The sequence below is a fragment of the Loxodonta africana genome, unplaced genomic scaffold (genome assembly GCF_030014295.1).
Source record: "Loxodonta africana isolate mLoxAfr1 unplaced genomic scaffold, mLoxAfr1.hap2 scaffold_34, whole genome shotgun sequence".
Taxonomy (NCBI): domain Eukaryota; kingdom Metazoa; phylum Chordata; class Mammalia; order Proboscidea; family Elephantidae; genus Loxodonta; species Loxodonta africana.
Genome location: NW_026975055.1, coordinates 662,735 through 682,894, shown reverse-complemented (window position 1 = coordinate 682,894; position 20,160 = coordinate 662,735). Strand labels below are relative to the sequence as shown.

At 38.8% G+C, this 20,160-nt stretch overlaps 1 pseudogene; it reads left to right on the top strand.

Moving 5' to 3' along the window:
• Window positions 1-17,169: 17,169 nt before the first annotated feature.
• Window positions 17,170-19,753, top strand: LOC135229526 (olfactory receptor 14A16-like; annotated as a pseudogene).
• The last annotated feature ends 407 nt before the right edge of the window (window positions 19,754-20,160 follow it).

Sequence of the window (20,160 nt, the reverse complement as noted above, 5' to 3'; positions counted from 1 at the left end):
CGTCTCCCATCCAGGCACTGCAAATGGTATAACCCTTCTTTCTTTACATCAACTCACAGAAAAGCTTATTCATGTTCAAAATTCAAACCAAAAAACTCACTGATGTCAAGTTGATTTTGACTCACAGTAACCCTGTAGGGCAGAGTAGTACTGCCTCATAAATTTTCCAAGGCTGTATATCTTTATGGAAGCAGACTGCCACATCTTTCTGCTGTAGAGAGGCTAGTGGGTTCAAACAGTTAACCTTTTGATTAGCAGTGAAGTGCTTTAAGCACTGCACCACTAAGGCACCCTTATTAATGTTCATATTAATATAATTCACTCTATATATTTTATAAGGAAATAAATTTTACATGTTAGAATTAGCCTATATTAGACCGAGGAGCTGAAGAAAATCATTGATAACAAAAGGGAATAAGGTACTTTGAGAGTAAAGCTATGGCAGAAGAGAACAGGTAGAATACAGAAGAGATCAGTGAATGAAAAAGTTAGGAAGCTGTGCTTTCTATTCTGTCTTCTCTGTGAAGAATCGGCATGTCTGAAAAACTTACCAACAAGACCATCATGACGGAGTTCTTGCTTATGAGATTCCCTGGTGACTGGGTAATAGAGACACTCCATGCAGAACTCTTCTTCCTCATGTACCTGGCAGCACTGATGGCGGACCCCCTCAGCTTCACCCTCACCACTGTAGACCAGCACCTCCAAACTCCCATGTATTTCTTCCTGAAGAATGTGTCCTTGATTGACATCTGTCACTGAGCCCAAGTCCATCATGAACTCTCTAGCCAACAAGCATCCCATATCCTTCCTAGCATGTGCCTCACAACTTTTTCTTGTCATTTTTTTCGGGGGCACAGAGTTTGCCCTCCTTACAGTCACGACCTATGACTGCTATGCTGCCATCTGTCATCCTTTGCTTTATGAGACCATTATGAATAGAGGTACCTGTGTGCAGATGGTGGCTGCATCGTGGCTCAGTGGATGTGGCTATGGATCCATTCACGTAGCAGTTACACTCTCTGTCAATTTCTGTGGGTGCAACGTAGTGCACCAGTTCTTCTGTGATGTTCCATCACTGCTTGCACTTGCTTGTTATGGGGAGCATATCTTAGAATATGCATTTATTATTGCTAGCTGCTGTTTTGCTTCTGTATGTTTTATTTTGATGGTTGTGTCTTATGTTCACATTTTTTCCACCATTCTCAGAATCCCATCTGCAAAGGGCAGAGTGAAACTTTCTCCACTTGCATACCCCACCTCACTGTGGTGACCTTGTTCTTCTTTTCAGGAATTATTACGTATTTAGCAAAAATTTCAAATCTTCGTCTTCACTAAAAGTGTTGGTATCTGTGCTTTACACTGTGTTACCACCCACTCTTAATCCTCTCATGTAGAGCCTGAGAAAGAAGGATGTGCAGATGGCCCTAGAAAAACTGACAGCTGGCAAAAAGGTCAAGAATATTTTCTTGATTTACATTTGCAAAAATTATTTAAATGTATGATTTGGCTGACGATAATTATTTCAAAATGAGGAGATACTTTTATCCTCCTACTGCTAGGCTACAGAATGTGACAATATGTTGTCTAACAGAATAACAGGCCAAAATTTTATTAGGTCATTTGTTGTGTAGTGAATGAGTAGCTTGGAAACTTTCAATTCAATGGCTCTCTTTCTGGTATTGATTTCAGGGAGCAAATTCTGAATGTCTTACATTCATTGTCAGTGTTTCCTAACACCCTGTAATTTTGCAACCTTTTGGGAGATAGGCATGCAAAATAGCATGTTTTATTGTAAGTCCTGGAATACAGTTTATTTTTAAAGTGTTTGTAGTTAAAATAAAGATGTGGGGCTCCTTATAACCTGTCTTTAGGAGTTCTATTTGTTTATGCTAATTAAATATTTAATTGTGGGTTTCACAGTAAAATCATCAGAGAGTGGTCAAATTGCTGTGATCACTGGCCACTCAGGTATTAAGAGTGTCCAAAAATGGTGATGACAACATTCTTATAAAAAGTCTAGTTTCAGAATAGGATCTTACCAGAAATATTTATGTTGTGAATAAACACAGAATATCACAGTCCTGAAGTAATTTTGTACAAGTCTCTTATGTATACATATTTATGATTCCAATTCTCCTTTTCCTAATTCAATCCAAAAAAAAAAAAAGCCCAAAAGCCAAACCCATTGCCATGGAGTTGATTCTGACTCATAATAGTGATCCTATAAAACAGAGTAGACCTGCCCCCTAGGGTTTCCAAGTCTGTAACCTTTACAGAAACAGACTGCCACAGGTTTCTCTTGGAGAGCGACCATAGGTCCAAACCACCAGGTGAGAATTTTAATTAGCCACTGTGCCAAAAGGGCTCCTGATGGCTCTTCTCTAATTCGAGATTCTTCCACAAATTTTGTGCATTAACTTTCCTTCATTCTTTCATTTTTCATTTCTTCTGTTGTTCCTTCCTCCATCCCTCCTTTTATTACTTCCTTTTTTATGTCCTTTATTGTCTTTCTTTTTCTCTTTGACCTCTTTATTTGTCCCTTCTTTTATCTTTTTTTTTCTTCTCCACTTTAAGTATAGATTCATTTTTCTTGTCTCCACTTTTACTCCTACCTGTCATTTTAAGTTTCTTCCTGCTCAGATTATCTTACTACATCCCTAAAAAATACCTCTACCTTCTTTGTTGCCACCTTGGTGAGGAAATGGCCATTGCTACCTCTGTGTGTACAAATGCTTCACACATTGTGATCTGCTCCAGTAGACGGGATTGATCTGAACTTGGTTTAGTCCTGTATGACAATACCTTTCCTTCCCTTTTTTTCCCCTTCCTTTTCTCTGTATTTTAATGTTAATGACTTTTTAAAAGAGCCCTCAAGAGGAAATAATTTACCACAGATACTGAAATTCCATGTTCCTTTTCTTAGGTACATAAGATGCTTTTGTATCATTAAATTCTAATTTTATACTTAGTAGAATTCACTACTTTAGTCACTCCTGGTCTTCCCACTAAACATTCTCCACTGTATGTCAGCTAATCCTCACTCCATCTTTCTATTAACCTGAGTGTGATTCTCACTCATTTGTTTTTCTCCCTCAACCACATCTAATAACTCAGCAAATCCTTTCCTCTCTGTTCTCCAGGAGTTTACCATTTCTTACAAATTATACTGATGCCACTGTGGGTCACACTCCTATGGTTTGTCATTTAGACCATGGCTACAGCCCCCAGCCTGTTCTACCTGCTTCCTCCCTCACCTGCCTTCTGACTATCCTCTGTGAAGCAGCTGAGTTGATTTGTAGGGTCAACATTAATTACACCTCAGCTCACATTCAGGACAAGCCAGAGTCCCCCCACTGTTATAGAAAGTTCTCCATCATCTATGCTTTAGTTACATAATAGTCCTGAATTTTCCCACTCACCACCCTTTTCAAGTCCCAGTGCCCTCTTTGTTCCTGCTTCAGGTAGTCTTTGCTGTTGATGGTCCTTCTGGTTGGAATGCTTTTCTTCCAGGTATCTGCACAGCTACTTCCCCATTCTTCCAAATTATGGTTTTATAAAATGCTGAGTGAAACGAAATTCTGTTTCTCTATTTCTCTTTCAATCTATGTGTGTATGTGTGTGTGCATTTGTTTGTGTCCTGTAGTAAAACATGTTGTTAGCAGCTGTTAACTCAGTCCCTGACCGATGTCAAACCCGTGCATAATGTAAAGAAACATTGGCTGGTCCTGTGTCATCTCCATAAGTGGGTGTGGATCAAACCATTGTGATTTACAGAGTTTTTTTAAAATATTTATTGTGCTTTAAGTGAAAGTTTACAAATCAAGTTGATCTCTCACACAAAAACTTATATACACCTTGTTACATACTCCCAGTTGCTCTCCCCCAATGAGACAGCCCGCTCCCTCCCTCCATTCTCTCTTTTCGTGTCCATTTCATCAGCTTCTAACTCCCTCTACCCTCTCATCTACCCTCCAGGGAGGAGACTCCAACATAGTCTCAAGTGTCCACCTGATCCAAGAAGCTCACTCCTCACCAGCATCCCTCTCCAATCTATTGTCCAGTCCAATCCCTGTCTGAAGAGTTGGCTTTGGGAATGGTTCCTGTCCTGGGCCAACAGAAGGTCTGGGGGCCATGACACTGGGGTCCTTCTAGTTTCGGTCAGACCATTAAGTCTGGTCTTTTTACGAGAATTTGGGATGTGCATCCCACTGATCTCCTGCTCCCTCAGGGGTTCTCTGTTGTGTTCTCTGTCAGGACAGTCATCGGTTGTAGCCAGGCACCATCTAGCCCTTCTGGTCTCTGGCTGATGTAGTCTGTGGTTTATGTGGCCCTTTCTGTCTCTTGGGCTCATAATTACCTTGTGTCCTTGGTGTTCTTCATTCTTCTTTGATCCAGGTGTTTTGAGACCAATTGATGCATCTTAGATGGCCGCTTGCTAGCCTTAAAGACCCCAGATGACTATCTCCAAGGTGGGATGCAGAATGTTTTCTTAATAGATTTTATTATGCCAATTGACTTAGATGTCCCCAAAAACCATGGTCCCCAAACCGCCGCTCCACTACGCTGGCCTTTGAAGCATTCCGTTTATTTTGGAAACTTCTTTGCTTTTTGTTTAGCCCAGTTGTGCTGACCTCGTCTGTATTGTGTGTTGTCTTTCCCATCACCTAATGTAGCTCTTATCTACTGTCTAGTCAGTGAATACCCCTCTCCCACCCTCCCTCCCTCCCTCCTCTCATAACCATCAAAGAATATTTTCTTCTCTGTTTAAACTATATCTTGAGTTCTTACAATAGTGGTCTTATACAATATTTGTCCTTTTGCAACTGGCTAATTTCACTCAGCATAATAATGCCTTCCAGATTCCTCCATGTTATGAAATGTTTCAGAGATTCATCACTGTTCTTCATCAATGCATAGTATACCATAATTTATTTATCCTTTCATCCTTTGATGGGCACCTTGGTTGCTTCCATCTTTTTGCTATTGTAAACAGTGCTGCAATGAACACTGGTGTGCATATATCTGCTCGTGTAAAGGCTGTTATTTCTCTAGGTTATATTCCAAGGAGTGGGATTGCTGGATCTTATGTTACTTCTATTTCTGGCTTTTTAAGGAAGTGCCAAATCGATTTCCAAAGTGGTTGTACCATTTTACATTCCCATCAGCAGTGTAAAAGTGTTCCAGTCTCTCCACAGCCTCTCCAACATTTATTGCTTTGTGTTTTTTGGATTAATGCCAGCCTGTTGGAGTGAGATGGAATCTGATTGTAGTTTTGATTTGCATTTCTCTAATGGCTAATGATAGTGAGCATTTCCTCAAGTATCTGTTAAGTTACTTGAATGTCTTCTTTGGTGAAGTATCTGTTCATATCTTTTGCTCTTTTTTTAATTGGCTTATTTGTCTTTTTGCAGGTGAGTTTTTGCAGTATCATGTAGATTTTAGAGATCAGGTGCTGGCCGTAAATGTCATAGCTAAAAACTTTTCCCCAGTCTGTAGGTAATCTTTTTACTCTTTTGGTGAAGTCTTTGGATGAGCATCAGTGTTTGATGTGATTTATAGAGTTTTTGCTGTTTGAATTTTTGAAGTAGGTTTCCAGGCCCTTCTTTCTGGTATGTCTTAGTCTGGATGCTTCTCTGACACCTGTTCAGCATTTTAGCAACACTGAAGCATCCCCTGACAGGTGGATGATCACTGTGCTTGAGGAGTATTGCCTGGGAATTGAATCCAGGTCTCAAGCATGGAAGGGAGGAATTCTACCACTCAACCACCACTGCCCTTTGTAAAACATGGTTACTGTAAATTAAAGCAAAAGCCTGGATTAAACTCTTGACTAAGCTGACACACACTGTAGTCAGTTCTCTTGTGTAGAGATACAGGGTTTCACTACAGAGTAAATCAGAATTAGTGTGATGTTCTGAACAGGTTTAGACTAGATTCATCTCCTGTATATTTCATTCAAGTGCAGAATTTCTGTGAGTTAAGATTTCTGTTAGTGTAGAGCTGCTGCTATTATAATCGTATTGAGGGGTAGAGGAGATCATAAAGAAGCATAGTGAATCTAAGGTATAAGCTGAAAGATTAAGTAATAAATACAATTAAAAGACATTTTATACTGTTTTGTAAGGGGCCTTTTTAGCTCCTGAAAATATCCTTTAAACATTGCCATTGATTCATAAGAATCATTATTTGATTAAAGTCTTTTATTTATTATTATATGTCTAAAAAATTTTTTTTTTTTTTTTACTATATATACACCCAAATACTACACTCATGTTTTAGCATACTGTTTATAGATTCGTATTTTTTTACGTGTCTTTCAGTTTGTCGTACTGTGGGGTCTTGTATGTTGCTCTGATGCTGGAAGCTATGCTACCGGTATTCAGATATCAGCAGGGTCACCCATGGAGGACAGATTTCAGCTGAGCTTCCAGACTAATACAGGCTAGGAAGAAGGACCTGGCAGTCTACTTCTGAAAAGCATTAGCCAGTGAAAACCTTACGAATAGAAGGGGAACATTGTCTGATATAGTGCTGGAAAATGAGCCCCCCAGGTTGGAAGGCACTCAAAAGATGACTGGGGAAGAGCTGCCTCCTCAAAGTAGAGTTGACCTTAATGACGCGGATGGAGTAAAGCTTCAGGGGTCTTCATTTGCTGATGTGGCACGACTCAAAATGAGAAGAAACAGCTGCAAACATCCATTAATAATCGGAACCTGGAATGTATGAAGTATGAATCTAGGAAAATTGGAAATCGTCAAAAATGAAATAGAACACATAAACATCGATATCCTAGACATTAGTGAGCTGAAATGGACTGGTATTGGCCATTTTGAATCAGAAAATCATATAGTCTACTATGCTGGGAATGAAAACTTGGAGAGGAATGGTGTTGCATTCATCATCAAAAGAACGTTTCAAAATCTATCCTGAAGTACAATGCTGTCAGTAATAGGATAATATCCATAAGCCTACAAGGGAGAGCAGTTAATACGACTATTATTCAAATTTACATACCAACCACCAGGGCCAAAGATGAAGAAATAGATTTTCATCAGCTGCTGCAGTCTGAAATTGAGAGAACATGCAATCAAGATGCATTGATAATTACTGGCAATTGGAATGCAAAAGTTGGAAACAAAGAAGAAGAATCAGTAGTTGGAAAATATGGCCTTGGTGATAGAAACAACGCCGGAGATCAAATGATAGAATTTTCTAAGACCAACGACTTCTTTATTGCAAATACCTTCTTTCACCAACATAAACAGCGACTATACACATGGACCTTGCCAGATGGAACACACAGAAATCAAATTGACTACATCTGTGGAAAGAGACGAAGGAAAAGCTCAATATCATCAGTCAGAACAATGCCAGGGGCCGGGTGTGGAACAGACCATCGATTGCTCATATGCAAGTTGAAGCTGAAACTGAAGAAAATCGGAGCAAGTCCACGAGAGCCAAAATATGACCTTGAGTATATCCCACCTGAATTTAGAGACCATCTCAAGAATAGATTTGAGGCACTGAACACTAGTGACCGAAGACCAGATGAGTTTTGGAAGGACATCATCCATGAAGAAAGCCAGAGGTCACTGAAAAGACAGGAAAGAAAGAAAAGAGCAGGTTAGATGTCAGAGGAGACTCTGAAACTTGCTCTTGAGCGTCGAGCAGCTAAAGCAAAAGGAAGAATTGGTGAAGTAAAAGAACTGAACAGAAGATTTCAAAGGGCCTCTCGAGAAGACAGAGTAAAGTATTACAGTGACATGTGCAAAGAGCTGGAGATGGAAAACCAAAAGGGAAGAACACGCTCGGCGTTTCTCAAGCTGAAAGAACTGAAGAAAAAATTCAAGCCTCAAGTTGCAATAGTGAAGGATTGCATGGGGAAAATATTAAATGATGCAGGAAACATCAAAAGAAGACGGAAGAATACAGAGTCATTATACCAAAAAGAATTAGTCGATATTCAACCATTTCAAGAGGTGGCATAAGATCAGGAACCGATGGTACTGAAGGAAGAAGTGCTAAATGCTCTGAAGGCATTGGTGAAAAACAAGGCTCCAGGAATTTATGGAATATCAACTGAGATGTTTCAACAAACAGATGCAGTGCTGGAGGTGCTCACTAGCCTATGCCAAGAAATATGGAAGACAGCTTCCTGGCCAACTGACTGGAAGAAAAAAAATATATATATATTTATGCCTATTCCCAAGAAAGGTGATCCAACCAAATGTGGAAATTATAGAACAATATCATTAATATCACAAGCAAACAAATTTTGCTGAAGATCATTCAAAAACGGCTGAAGCAGTATATTAACAGGGAACTGCCAGAAATTCAGGTTGGTTTCAGAAGAGGACGTGGAACCAGGATATCATTGCTGATGTCAGATGGATCCTGGCTGAAAGCAGAGAATACCAGAAGGATGTTTACCTGTGTTTTATTGACTATGCAAAGGCATTTGACTATGTGGATCATAACAAACTATGGATAGCACTGTGAAGAATGGGGATTCCAGAAGACTTAATTGTGCTCATGAGGAACGTTTACATGGATCAAGAGGCAGTTGTTTACACAGAACAAGGGGATACTGATTGGTTTAAAGTCAGGAAAGGTGTGCGTCAGGGTTGTATTCTTTCACCATACCTATTTAATCTGTATGCTGAACAAATAACGAGAAGCTGGACTATATGAATAACAGGGCATCAGGATTGGAGGAAGACTTATTAACAACCTGCGTTATGCAGATGACACAACCTTGCTTGCTGAAAGTGAAGAGGACTTGAAGCACTTACTAATGAAGATCAAAGATCACAGCCTTTAGTATGGGTTGCACCTCAACATAAAGAAAACAAAAATCCTCACAACTGGAACAATGAGCAACATCATGATAAAAGGAGAAAAGATTGAAGTTGTCAAGGATTTCATTTTACTTGGATCCACAATCAACACCCACGTAAGCAGGAGTCAAGAAATCAAAGGATGCATTACACTGGGCAAATCTGCTGCAAAGGACCTCTTCAAAGTGTTGAAGAGCAAAGATATCGCCCTGAAGACTAAGATGTGCCTGACCCAAGCCATGGTATTTTCAATCGCATCATATGCATTTCAAAGCTGGACAATGAATAAGGAAGACTGAAGAAGAGCTGACGCCTTTGAACTGTGGTGTTGGCAAAGAATATTGAATATACCATGGACCGCCAAAGGAAAGAACAAATCTGTCTTGGAAGAAGTGTGGCCAGAATGCTCCTTAGAGCATTCTGCGTCTTACATACTTTGGACATGTTGTCAGGAGGGATGAGTCCCTGGAGAAGGACATCATGCTTGACAGAGTACAGGGTCAGCAGAAAAGAGGAATACCATAAACAAGGTGGATTGACACAGTGGCTGCAACAATGAGCTCAAGCATAACAACGATTGTAAGGATGGCGCAGGACCGGGCAGTGTTTCGTTCTGTTGTACATAGGGTCGCTATGAGTTGGAACTGACTCAACAGCACCTAACAACAACAACAACATTGTTTTACAGTAATATAAATGACATTAACTAAAATACCAAACTACAGATAATCATGTAATTAAGTTAACCTACATTTTACACCATATATGTAACATTATATACCAATATAAAAAAAAATTTTTTTTTTACTTCTCTGAAATAGAAGATATAGTCACTTTATATATTGTATTCCAAAGGTATATCAAATTTTTATAGCTCTTAACCTATTCTTATAAATATAGGTTGTCTCTAGGTAATTGCCCTTATAAATAAGTATTCAGTTAACTCATTAATGTATACCTTTGTTTATATGTATGATTATAATTAGAACTGATACTTAAAATAGAACATCCAGATCAAATGATTTAATTATTTATTTAAATGTACTGTTACATGTGAAAAAAGTGACTCCTAGAGCCTCATGTCAATTTTCTTTTTTTTAAGTGTGTAAGAATATTTCTAAAACTCATCAAATTATACACTTAAAATGGGTGGATTTTATGACATACAAATTATACCTTAACAAAGCCAATTTCAAAAAAATGCTTATTATAGCACAATATTGAAAACAACTTGATGCTCATCAGTATGAGACTGGCTAATAAATTCTAATCCATCTGTACAAACAACAATAACTATTACTAATACGGTTCCTTTGTTATGAAAATATCCATGATATCTTTTTTAATAGTTGATTTCATTGTTTTATTTGTTGTTAAGAACATACACAGTAAAAATACGCACCAAGTTTCCACATGTGAAGTTCAGTGATATTGATTACAGTCATCAAGTTGTGCATCCATTCTCACCATCATTTTTTGTGTTGTTCCTCCCACAGAAACATACACTCACTGCCTCCTAATGTTCCTATCTAATCTTTCCAGTTGGTGCTGTCAATTTGATCCCGTATAGACAGATCTTGAAAGGACATAATGCTCGAGGCAGGCTTTCTTTACTAGTTACACTGAACTATCATTTGATTTTAAGAAGATTTAAGGGGATTTTTTTTTTTTTAGTACACATATTGTTTTATGACATTGATTACCAACCCCATGACATGTCAACACTCTCTCTTCTCAACCTTAGGTTGCCTATTACCAGCTTTCCTGTTCCCTCCTGACTTTTAGTCCTTGTCCCTGGACTGGTGTGCTCTTTAGGCTCATTTTGTTTTATGGGTCTGTCCAGTCTTTAGCTGAATGGTGAACCTCAGGTGTGACTTCATTATTGAGCTAAAAGGGTGTCCAGGGGTGTACTCTTAGGGTTTCTCCAGTCTCTGTCAGGCCAGCAAGTCTGGTCTTTCTTTTTGAGTTAGAATTTTGTTCTACATTTTTCTCCAGCTCTGTCCTGGACCCTCTATTGTGATCTTAAAGAGGTATTTTTGGTTTAAGGCTTAAAGATTATCTTAGGGCAATAGTTTCCGGGGTCTCACATCAATTTGCACACTACCAACAGGGTACGAGGGTATCTGTCTCACATTGTTCAACCAGCTTTAAAATCACCAATTTTGAATTTTTTTATTTGCGTACGTGAAAATTGCCAATGCATCATGACATTATTATTGAATTAAAATATTTTTCATTTATACATTTCATTTGTATGGTTTTATTTATACATTTTATGTTCAGGTTCTTTGTCTATTTTTTTCTTTGAAAGTTAGTTTTTTTCTTGCAATTTTGCATGAAATATTAAACATAATCACATATCAGATGAAATATTTTTCCTTTGTCGTTTCCCAGTGACTTTTCTATATGATATGCATTCATAAATAAAAATGTAAATTAATTTTATGAATCAAATATCTCTTTCTAAAATGCTTTCTTCATAGTAATTAAATACCTGCCTCCAGGCATTTTTTAGGACTTACCCATAACTCTGACGTTTAGAATTCATGAAGACATATCTAATTTACATCACACACAAATTAGTAGAAATTTAGAAGTAGTCCAAAAAGAAATATATGTATTTTTAACCTTTCTGACTAGCATTTCATTTAGCTATCTTAGGATATAGAGTCTAGGATCCAAAACCAAACCCATTGCCGTTGAGTTGATTCTGACTCATAGCAACCCTATAGCAGAGCATAGAACAGCCCCATTGGGTTTCCAAAGCTGTAAGTCTTATGGAAGCAATCTGCCGCATCTTTCTCCCACAGAGTGGCTGATGGTGTCGAACCATTGACCTTTTGGTTAGTAGCCAAGTGTTTAGCACTTTGCAACCAGGGCTCCTTTGAGTCGAGAAGAAATATCTGTGTTTTTCTCTATTACTTTTATTTTTATTATTGTAAAAATATATAATCAAACAGTAAAAGTGGTAGCACATATAAGAACACAGACAGTCAAGGGATGGAACATACAAAATGAGCAGTGGTGGTGAGGGAAGGAGGAAAGCATGAAAATAAAGAAAGCAAGGGCCTCCCCATATGTGCCCTCAGTTCGCATCCCAGAGCCCCTCCTCCCTCCTGCTGTTTCCTGTTCTCAGGTGCCATTTGCTCCACAGCCAGCCAAGATTATGCATATGACAGAAATAAGACCATAGGCTCAGAAATTTAGAAGAAAGATCATTGCTGTTTACTGAGAATCTGGGATAAAGAAGAAAAGGGGAAAAGGTCCATCAGGCAGAAAAAAAAAAAAAAAAGCTGGAGCCTAATGCTGCTCAATTTACCTGCCACTGCCCTTTTGGTATAGCTATTACGTTCCATCACCTTAATACATTCAATCATTTGTAGAAAAGTTGATTATTTTTGTTTTGTTGACATTGTATTATTAAAAGGTGTTGGACTTTTTCATTGCCTTTTCTGCACTGAATGTCATGACGATATTTTTCTTCTCTTTTAACTTGTGTGTATACAAAAATTAAATCACAAATATATATCAAATCTAGATAAAATATTCTAAACATTGACTGAATATATGGTATATGCATGTATGCATGTATATGTGTTGTTGTTGTTAGGTGCCGCTGAGTTGATTCTGAGTCATAGTGACTCCGTGAAACAAAATAGAACTGCTCCATAGGGTTTTCATGGCTGTAATGTTTATAGAAGCAGGTCGCCAGGTCTTTCTCCTGGTGGGTCCAAATCTCTAACCTGTCAATTAGCAGCCAAGTGTTTAACCATTGCACAACCAGGGCTCCTTGCATGTATATGCATAGACATGTACACATATAAACATGTGTCTATTTGTCTAGTTTTACATATATATAAAACAAACCCATTGCCATCCAGTCAATTACGACTCATAGCAACCCTATAGTACAGAGTAGAACTTACCCATAGGGTATAGGGTATACAACGCTGTAAATCTTTACAGAAGCAAACTGCCACATCTTCCTCACATAGAACAGCTGGTAGGTTCTAACTGCCGACCTTTGGGTTAGCAGCCAAGTGCGTAACCACAGTGCCACCAGGACTCCTCTGTGTATATATAAAACCAAACCAAATCTGTTGCCGACGAGCTGATTCCAACACACAGGGACCCTGTAGAACAGAGTAGATCTGCCCCATAGGGTTTCAAGGGAGCAGTTGGTGAATTGGGACTGCCGACCTTTTTTTGGTTAGCAGCCGTAGCTCTTAACTACTGCGCCAGACGTGTATATATAAATGTGTCTGTATGTTTTGTATATATACACATGCGTATTTTGTATACGTTAGGTGCTGTCGAGTCGGTTCCAACTCATAGCAATCCTATGCACAACAGAACGAAACACTGCCCAGTCCTGCGCCATCCTTACAATCTCTGTTATGCTTAAGCTCATCGTTGCAGCCACTGTGTCAATCTACCTCACTGAGGGTCTTCTATGTGTATATATAGACGTGTGTATATATATATAGTCCCTGGGTGGTACAAATGCTTACAGACTTTGTTACTAGTTGGAAGTCCATCCAGAGGTGCCAAGAAGAGAGGCCTGGTGATCTTCTTTCGAAAAGTCAGCCATCGAAAACCCTAAGGAGCATAGTTCTGCTCTGACACACATGGGTCTCCAGCAATCAGGATCGCGTCAATGGCAACTGGTCTGATTTGAATGTACAGTGAAACCCTTGAGAGCTGGAACTCAATGGAACTTCCTTATTTTCCTGGGTCTTGCAAGGTTTCCAACTTTGATGGGGTGTAATTACTACTTTTCCATTGCTTGTTTTAGTGGAAAATATTTGAGTTTTCCTTCTCTGACATATTTCTGCCTTACACAGGTTCTTGCTTTGGCAGGTTTTACCGTATCTCTATATCTATCTGCCTATATACCTAGGTGCAGATCCAGAACTAGATCTATATATGGAATGTGTGTACATATAAATATGCTTAGATATATATATTTATATTTATACAATTCAATAAAAAGACAAATGCCAGGGTCTCAAAAGCTTGCAAGTGGCCAGCCAAGTTACAATTGGTCTATTCACCTGGAGCAGCAGAAAAAGAGGAAGAGCCAGGAATAGGAGGAGGAAATGAAATGTGTGCCTAATTACTTCCACGAACAAATGCTTCCTTTGCCATGAGACCAGAAGAATTGGATGGTACCTGGCTTCCATTACTGAACATTTTGATCCAGGATTCTGTGGAAGAGTTCTTATCAAAAAGGGGGAAATGCAGAATAGAAATCCAAATTCTCATGCAAACCAGATTTTCTAGGGCCATTGAGGATGGATGAAATCCTGAAACTGTTGCCCTGAGATAATCTTTAAATCTTCAACCAATGTATCCTCTGAAGTTTTATTTAAACTGAACAATAGGTTAGCTTATTTAGTAAAAAATGTTTGCTTTGAACATCATGCTCTTTTGAAGTACTGTCTATATGGGATCAAATTGACTACAAAAACTTGAATGGTCAGATAGGAAGCTTACGGGGCAGTGAATTCATGTTACTGAGATGAGAAAAAATTCAGAGAAGGAAAGTAAGATAATTACACAAATTGAAGAATGACATCAACCCCACTGAATTGTATATGTAGAAATTGTTGAACTGGTATATAGTTTGCTGTATATACTCTCAACAACAATAAAAAAATGAAATATATATGTGTGTATATACACACACACTCACATATATAATTTATAAATACTGTTAGCCAAAAATGATATCCTAAATCCTGTTATAGTTGGAGGATGCAATTTGGAATAATTATGTGATTTCATTTTTAGTAGTGAAATTCGAAAATACCAAATGTACATTAAAATTTTTGTTGTGATAGATATGAGTTAATTGAAAACATTTAAAGACTTGGTAAGAGTATACCTTTGCAAATGTTTTGGGAAGAATAAACATATACAATCCATCAATTATCAATAAATTATCAAAGTGTGCTATATCAATTAAACTGCAAGAAATACCTAAACAACCAAATAAACATGTGCACAGAGAATGTAATTATAATTATGTTAACCAAAAGTTTGCTTGTAAAGAGAAGACAGGATTTTCAAATACTGAATACCAATGCCATGAAATAATAAGGAAAACTGCTGGCATAATGGTTAAGTGCTAGGCTGCTAACCAAAAAGTTGGTGGTTCAAATCCACCCAGCCACTCTGCAGAAGAAAGACTCTGCCACCTGTTTAAGTAAGGATTACAGCCAACACAATGCTATTGGTACAGTTTTACTCTGTTGCACAGGGTCACTGAATCAGAATCAACTTGAAAGCGCCCAACTGCAGCAAAAAATAGATAAAAACACAAAGCCATGAAGAATATTGCTGTGTGTGAAAACTGAATCTCTAAACCACACATGGTGAATGTCAAAAGATGTATTTTTGTAAATATGTATGGCAAGTAATAGGAAGATTTTTGAAGGAAACATTCCCAAATGTGCAACTCTAGTTCTTCCTGGGAAGAAATTTGTGAATGAGTCTCTCCAGGCACGTTTCACATTAATTTTCTCCTACATTGCTTTATTTTATGCGAATAATATTTTCACAGATACTAGTGTTAAACTGACCAAAAAAAAAAAAAAAGCAAAACTAAGCAACAATAAAACAAAACAACATTTGGACCTAATAGGTATTCCTGAATATAAATTTCAATACTTGGATTCAGCTATCCTATTTTCTACTAAAAAGTTAGTGTTGTAACACATTGATGAATAGAAAGAGACAAAATGAACAGTTGTTGTATATTCTCATCACAGAAAACCCCTAGGGGCATTTGAATTACCCTTCTGTGTGGTCCTAAATCCTGATGTTCATGGACCTCAAAGCCTAAGCCTCACCCCAATTATACCATGGTGACCTCATATGAAACTCAGAAGACACATAGGACTAGTGAGATAATTAAGCAGCCTTGGTCGTGGACTACCCCGCCGTTCCAGAATGAAGGTGTTCACTGAGGGCAGACACAGCATGGCCCTTTGCTTCCACATGTATAAGAACACATTCAGTGGAGGGATGGAAGAGGGAAATGTGCCCCATTCTACTCCTACTGTGCCTGTTGGGATCTTTCCACTTCATGCCTGACTGCCAGTTCTAACCAAAGGGAAGAGAAATCTCTGTGAATATTGATAAATTTGTTATATTTTAATAAATTTATGCAACTCTTTTCTTCTGAAGTCTTCAGGAAGAGGAAATTTTAACATTGTCATCTGTATCCATAGAAGAAACCTGTGCTAATTGATAAGACTATTACTACCCAATTTGTTTCTAGGTGTTTTGTTTAAATGAAAGCTGGAGGGGTAAGGGAGAAAATTAAAAAAAAAAAAAAAAAGGTGCATTTGTAAATGTGAGAATGAGGAAGTAGTGGATGTTGAAAAAGCTGTTGTATTGTCTCAGGCAATAGTTTACAAGGCTGTAGTTTACAAGGAGAGAAGAGACGTTCCATCACAGCAGCAGTTACTCTCTAAAAAACAAAAAAAGAAGTGACAGTGTGGACATCCTAAACTTTACTGAAAACTCTTCTATTTGACATCAACTAGAAAAGACATCATCCCCATTCCACCTAGGACCTTCTTTGTATTATTTTTAACCACCGTTCACAAACCCATGCTTTTCTTTTTATTCTACTGTATTTTATTTTCAGAAACCCTGGTGGCGTAGTGGTTAAGAGCTCAGTTGCTAACCAAGAGGGCGGCAGTTCGAATCCGCCAGGCACTCCTTGGAAACTCTATGGAGCAGTTCTACTCTGTCCTATAGGGTCACTACGAGGTGGAATCGACTCGATGGCAGTGGGTATATTTTATTTCATTTTTCTCCATGTCAAGAGCAGCATTTATCAAATGACTCCTGGAAGCAGTCAGTAGAAAAGAGAAAGACTGTGTTAATAGCTTTACATGTAGAATATATCCTAACCCCCATAAGCCTAAAACCAAACCTGCTGCGGTCTAGTCAATTCTGACTCATAGCAGTGGTGTAAGACAGAGTATATCTGCCCTATAGAGTTTCCAACGGAAGCAGACTACCACATCTTTCTCCCATGGAACAGCTGGTGGGTTAGAACCATCAACCTTTCATTTAGTAGCAGAGCACTTAACCACTGCTCCACCACGGCTCAAACCCCTACACCTGCATAGTAATCTCCTAAGGCATGGGAGGCAATATAACTTTTTCTTGCTTCCTGGACAGACGCACTTTGTTGCATCCTCTGCCTTTTTCTTAACTGCCTTTAATGCCAATCATATTTCAGTTTGCTCTCTCTAATATCACAAGAAAAAAAAATACAGTTGCACTCGAATCCATTCATATTCATGGCAACTCCATCCGTGTCAGGGTAAAACTATTCTCCATAGGGTTTTCAGTAGCTAATTTATTGCAAGTAAATTATTGTGTCTCTTCTGAGACAGATTTTGATGTACTCAAACCACCAGCCTTTTGGGTAGCAGCCCAGTGCATTGCCTGCTTCCATTACCATTAAGAAAGTGGAGCTGTACTGTATGCCATTTTCCTGAGACTTTTCTGATAAGCTTCACTCCAAACAGAATCAAGCCATGTTAAGGGTGTTTGCTCCACCCTTTGCTTGTTAATATAACCAGAAGATTCGGGCTACTGAGTTCATATCTGAGTGAACTAGTTATCAGTGTATCTTTATTTCCACAGACATGAATCAGCATGCCTGAGAAACTAGACAACATAACCATCATAATGGAATTCTTGCTCATGGGATTCCCTGAGGACTGGATGCTACAGAGACTGTATGCAGCCCTCTTCTTCCTCACTTACCTGATGGCATTGACGGGGACCCTCCTCACTGTCACCCTCACCACCATTGATCTGCATCTCCACGCCCCTATGTATTTCTTTCTGAAGAATTTGTCCTTGATTGATATAAGCTTCATCTCTGTCACAGTCCCCAAGTCCATCCTGAACTCTCTGACTAAGAGTCATTCTATCTCCTTCCTAGGATGTGCCTCACAAATTTTTCTTTTTCTTTTTTTTTGGGAGCACAGAGTATGCCCTCCTTGTAGTCATGTCCTACGACTGCTATGCTGCCATCTGCCATCCTTTGCGCTATGAGACCATTATGAATAGAGGCTCCTGTGTGCAGGTGGTGACTGCATCATGGCGGATTTGTCTATGGGTCCATCCATGTAGCAGGTACATTCTCTGTCAATTTCTGTGGGCCCAACATAGTGCACCGGTTCTTCTGTGACATTCCCTCACTGCTTACACTTGCTTGTCCCAGGGAGCAAATTCTAGAATATGCATTTATAACTGCCAACTTTTCCTTTGCCTTTTCATGCTTCCTTTTCATGATTGCCTCTTATGTTCACATTTTCTCAGCTGTCTTAAGGATTCCATCTGCTCAGGGCAGGTGCAAAACTGTCTCCACCTGCATGCCCCACCTCACTGTGATGACCTTGTTCCTCTTTTCAGGCATTGTTACATATTTAGGCACCAACTATAAACCTGCATCATCACTGAATCTTTTCATGTCTGTGTTATACTCTGTGTTACCTCCCAGCCTGAATCCTGTCATATATAGCCTGAGGAATAGGGATATGAAGGCAGCCCTAGGCAAATTACTGGGTGGTAAAATGTTGCTAAAGATGTAAGTATTCTGCTATCTTTAAAATATTGGCATGCATTTTCTCTTAAGTCAAAAGAAGTTTTTCAAATGTATTTTGGCCATCTATGTCTTTGGAACACATTAAATATCTTCAAGTTTAAAAATTCTCCTCCATATTGACTTCAACAGCCTTGTCACAATTTCTAGTGATGTTTTCTCCTTTACTTTTCAGCATTATATTTATTTAAAATATACACTTCTTTTATCACTTTGACATTTAATTTGGGCCAAATGTTTTGAAAGAGTGAGTTGAAAGGAAGTGGAGAAAGAGGTGAAACACCTATAAATAGCAGTTTTTTGTGTAACATCCACTGTAGACTAAAGTGTTTGGAACTCTGCCATGTAACTATAAAATAGATACAGATATATATAGGAACCCTGTTGGCGTAGTGGTTAAGAGTTCTGCTGCTAACCAAAGGTGAGCAGTTCAAATCCACCAGCTGTTCCTTGGAAACCCTATGGGGCAGTTCTATTCTGTCCTATAGAGTCAGAACTGACTCCACGGCACCTAACAACAACATATGTATATACATGGCATGGACACTTAATAAAGGCAAATGGATATGTTACCATTACTGTATCTTCCATTTATCTTGTCACAGCTACAATAGACTGTATATTCTGTAATCGAAATCAGACCCACTGATTTTTATATTCTTTTCTTGGGAGGTTGTAGAGCATCTAGAAACACACAATGCAGTGAATAACCCAGACTTTGAGGTTATTCTGGTGGTTTCATCTCCTGTGTTGCCATTGTCAGATGCTGCCTCTTTACATTATCATACATTATTTCTTCAAAGTTAACGTATTATGTCTAATTTTCTGTCACTGTATTTTACAACTTTATAATAGTGATAGAAAACAGGAGTAAAGAGAACCCTTTGGCTGTCTTACTATTCTACACATTTTTCTTTTTAAACTTTTTTTATTGTACTTTAGATAAAGGTTTACAGAACAAACTAGCTTCTCATTAAACAGTGAGTACACATATTGTTTTATGACATTGGTTAACCACCCCACGACATGTCAACACCCTCCCTCCTCAAACTTAGGTTCTGTATTACCAGCTTTCCTGTCCCCTCTTGCCTTCTAGTCCTTGGCCCTGGGCTGGTGCACCCCCTTGCTCTGATTTTGTTTTATGGGCCTGTCCAATCTTTGGCTGAATGGTGAACCTCAGGAGTGACTTCATTACTGAGCTGATAGCATGTACAGGGGCCATACTCTCAGGGTTTCTCCAGCCTCTGTCAGGCCAGCAAGTCTGGTCTTTTTTTTTTTTTTTTTTGAGTTAGAATTTTGTTCTACATTTTTCTCCAGCTCTGTCTGGAGCGCTGTATTATGATCCCTGTCAGAGCAGTCAGTGGTGGTAGCCGGGCACCACCTCGTTGTACTGGACCTTTCTGGTGGAGGCCGTGACAGTTGTGGTCCTTTAGTCATTTGGACTAATCTTTCCCTTGTACCTTTAGTCTTCTTCATTCTTCCTTGCCCCTCAAAGGGGTGTGACCAGTGGAGTATCCTACATGGCCACTCACAGGCTTTTAAAACCCCTGACACTACTCACCAAAGTAGAATGTAGAGCATTTTCTTTATAGACTGTTATGCCAGTTGAGCTAGATGTTTGCTAAAACCATGGTCCCCGCGGTTCTCAGCCCAGCAATTTGGTCCCTTGGGAAGTTTGAATGT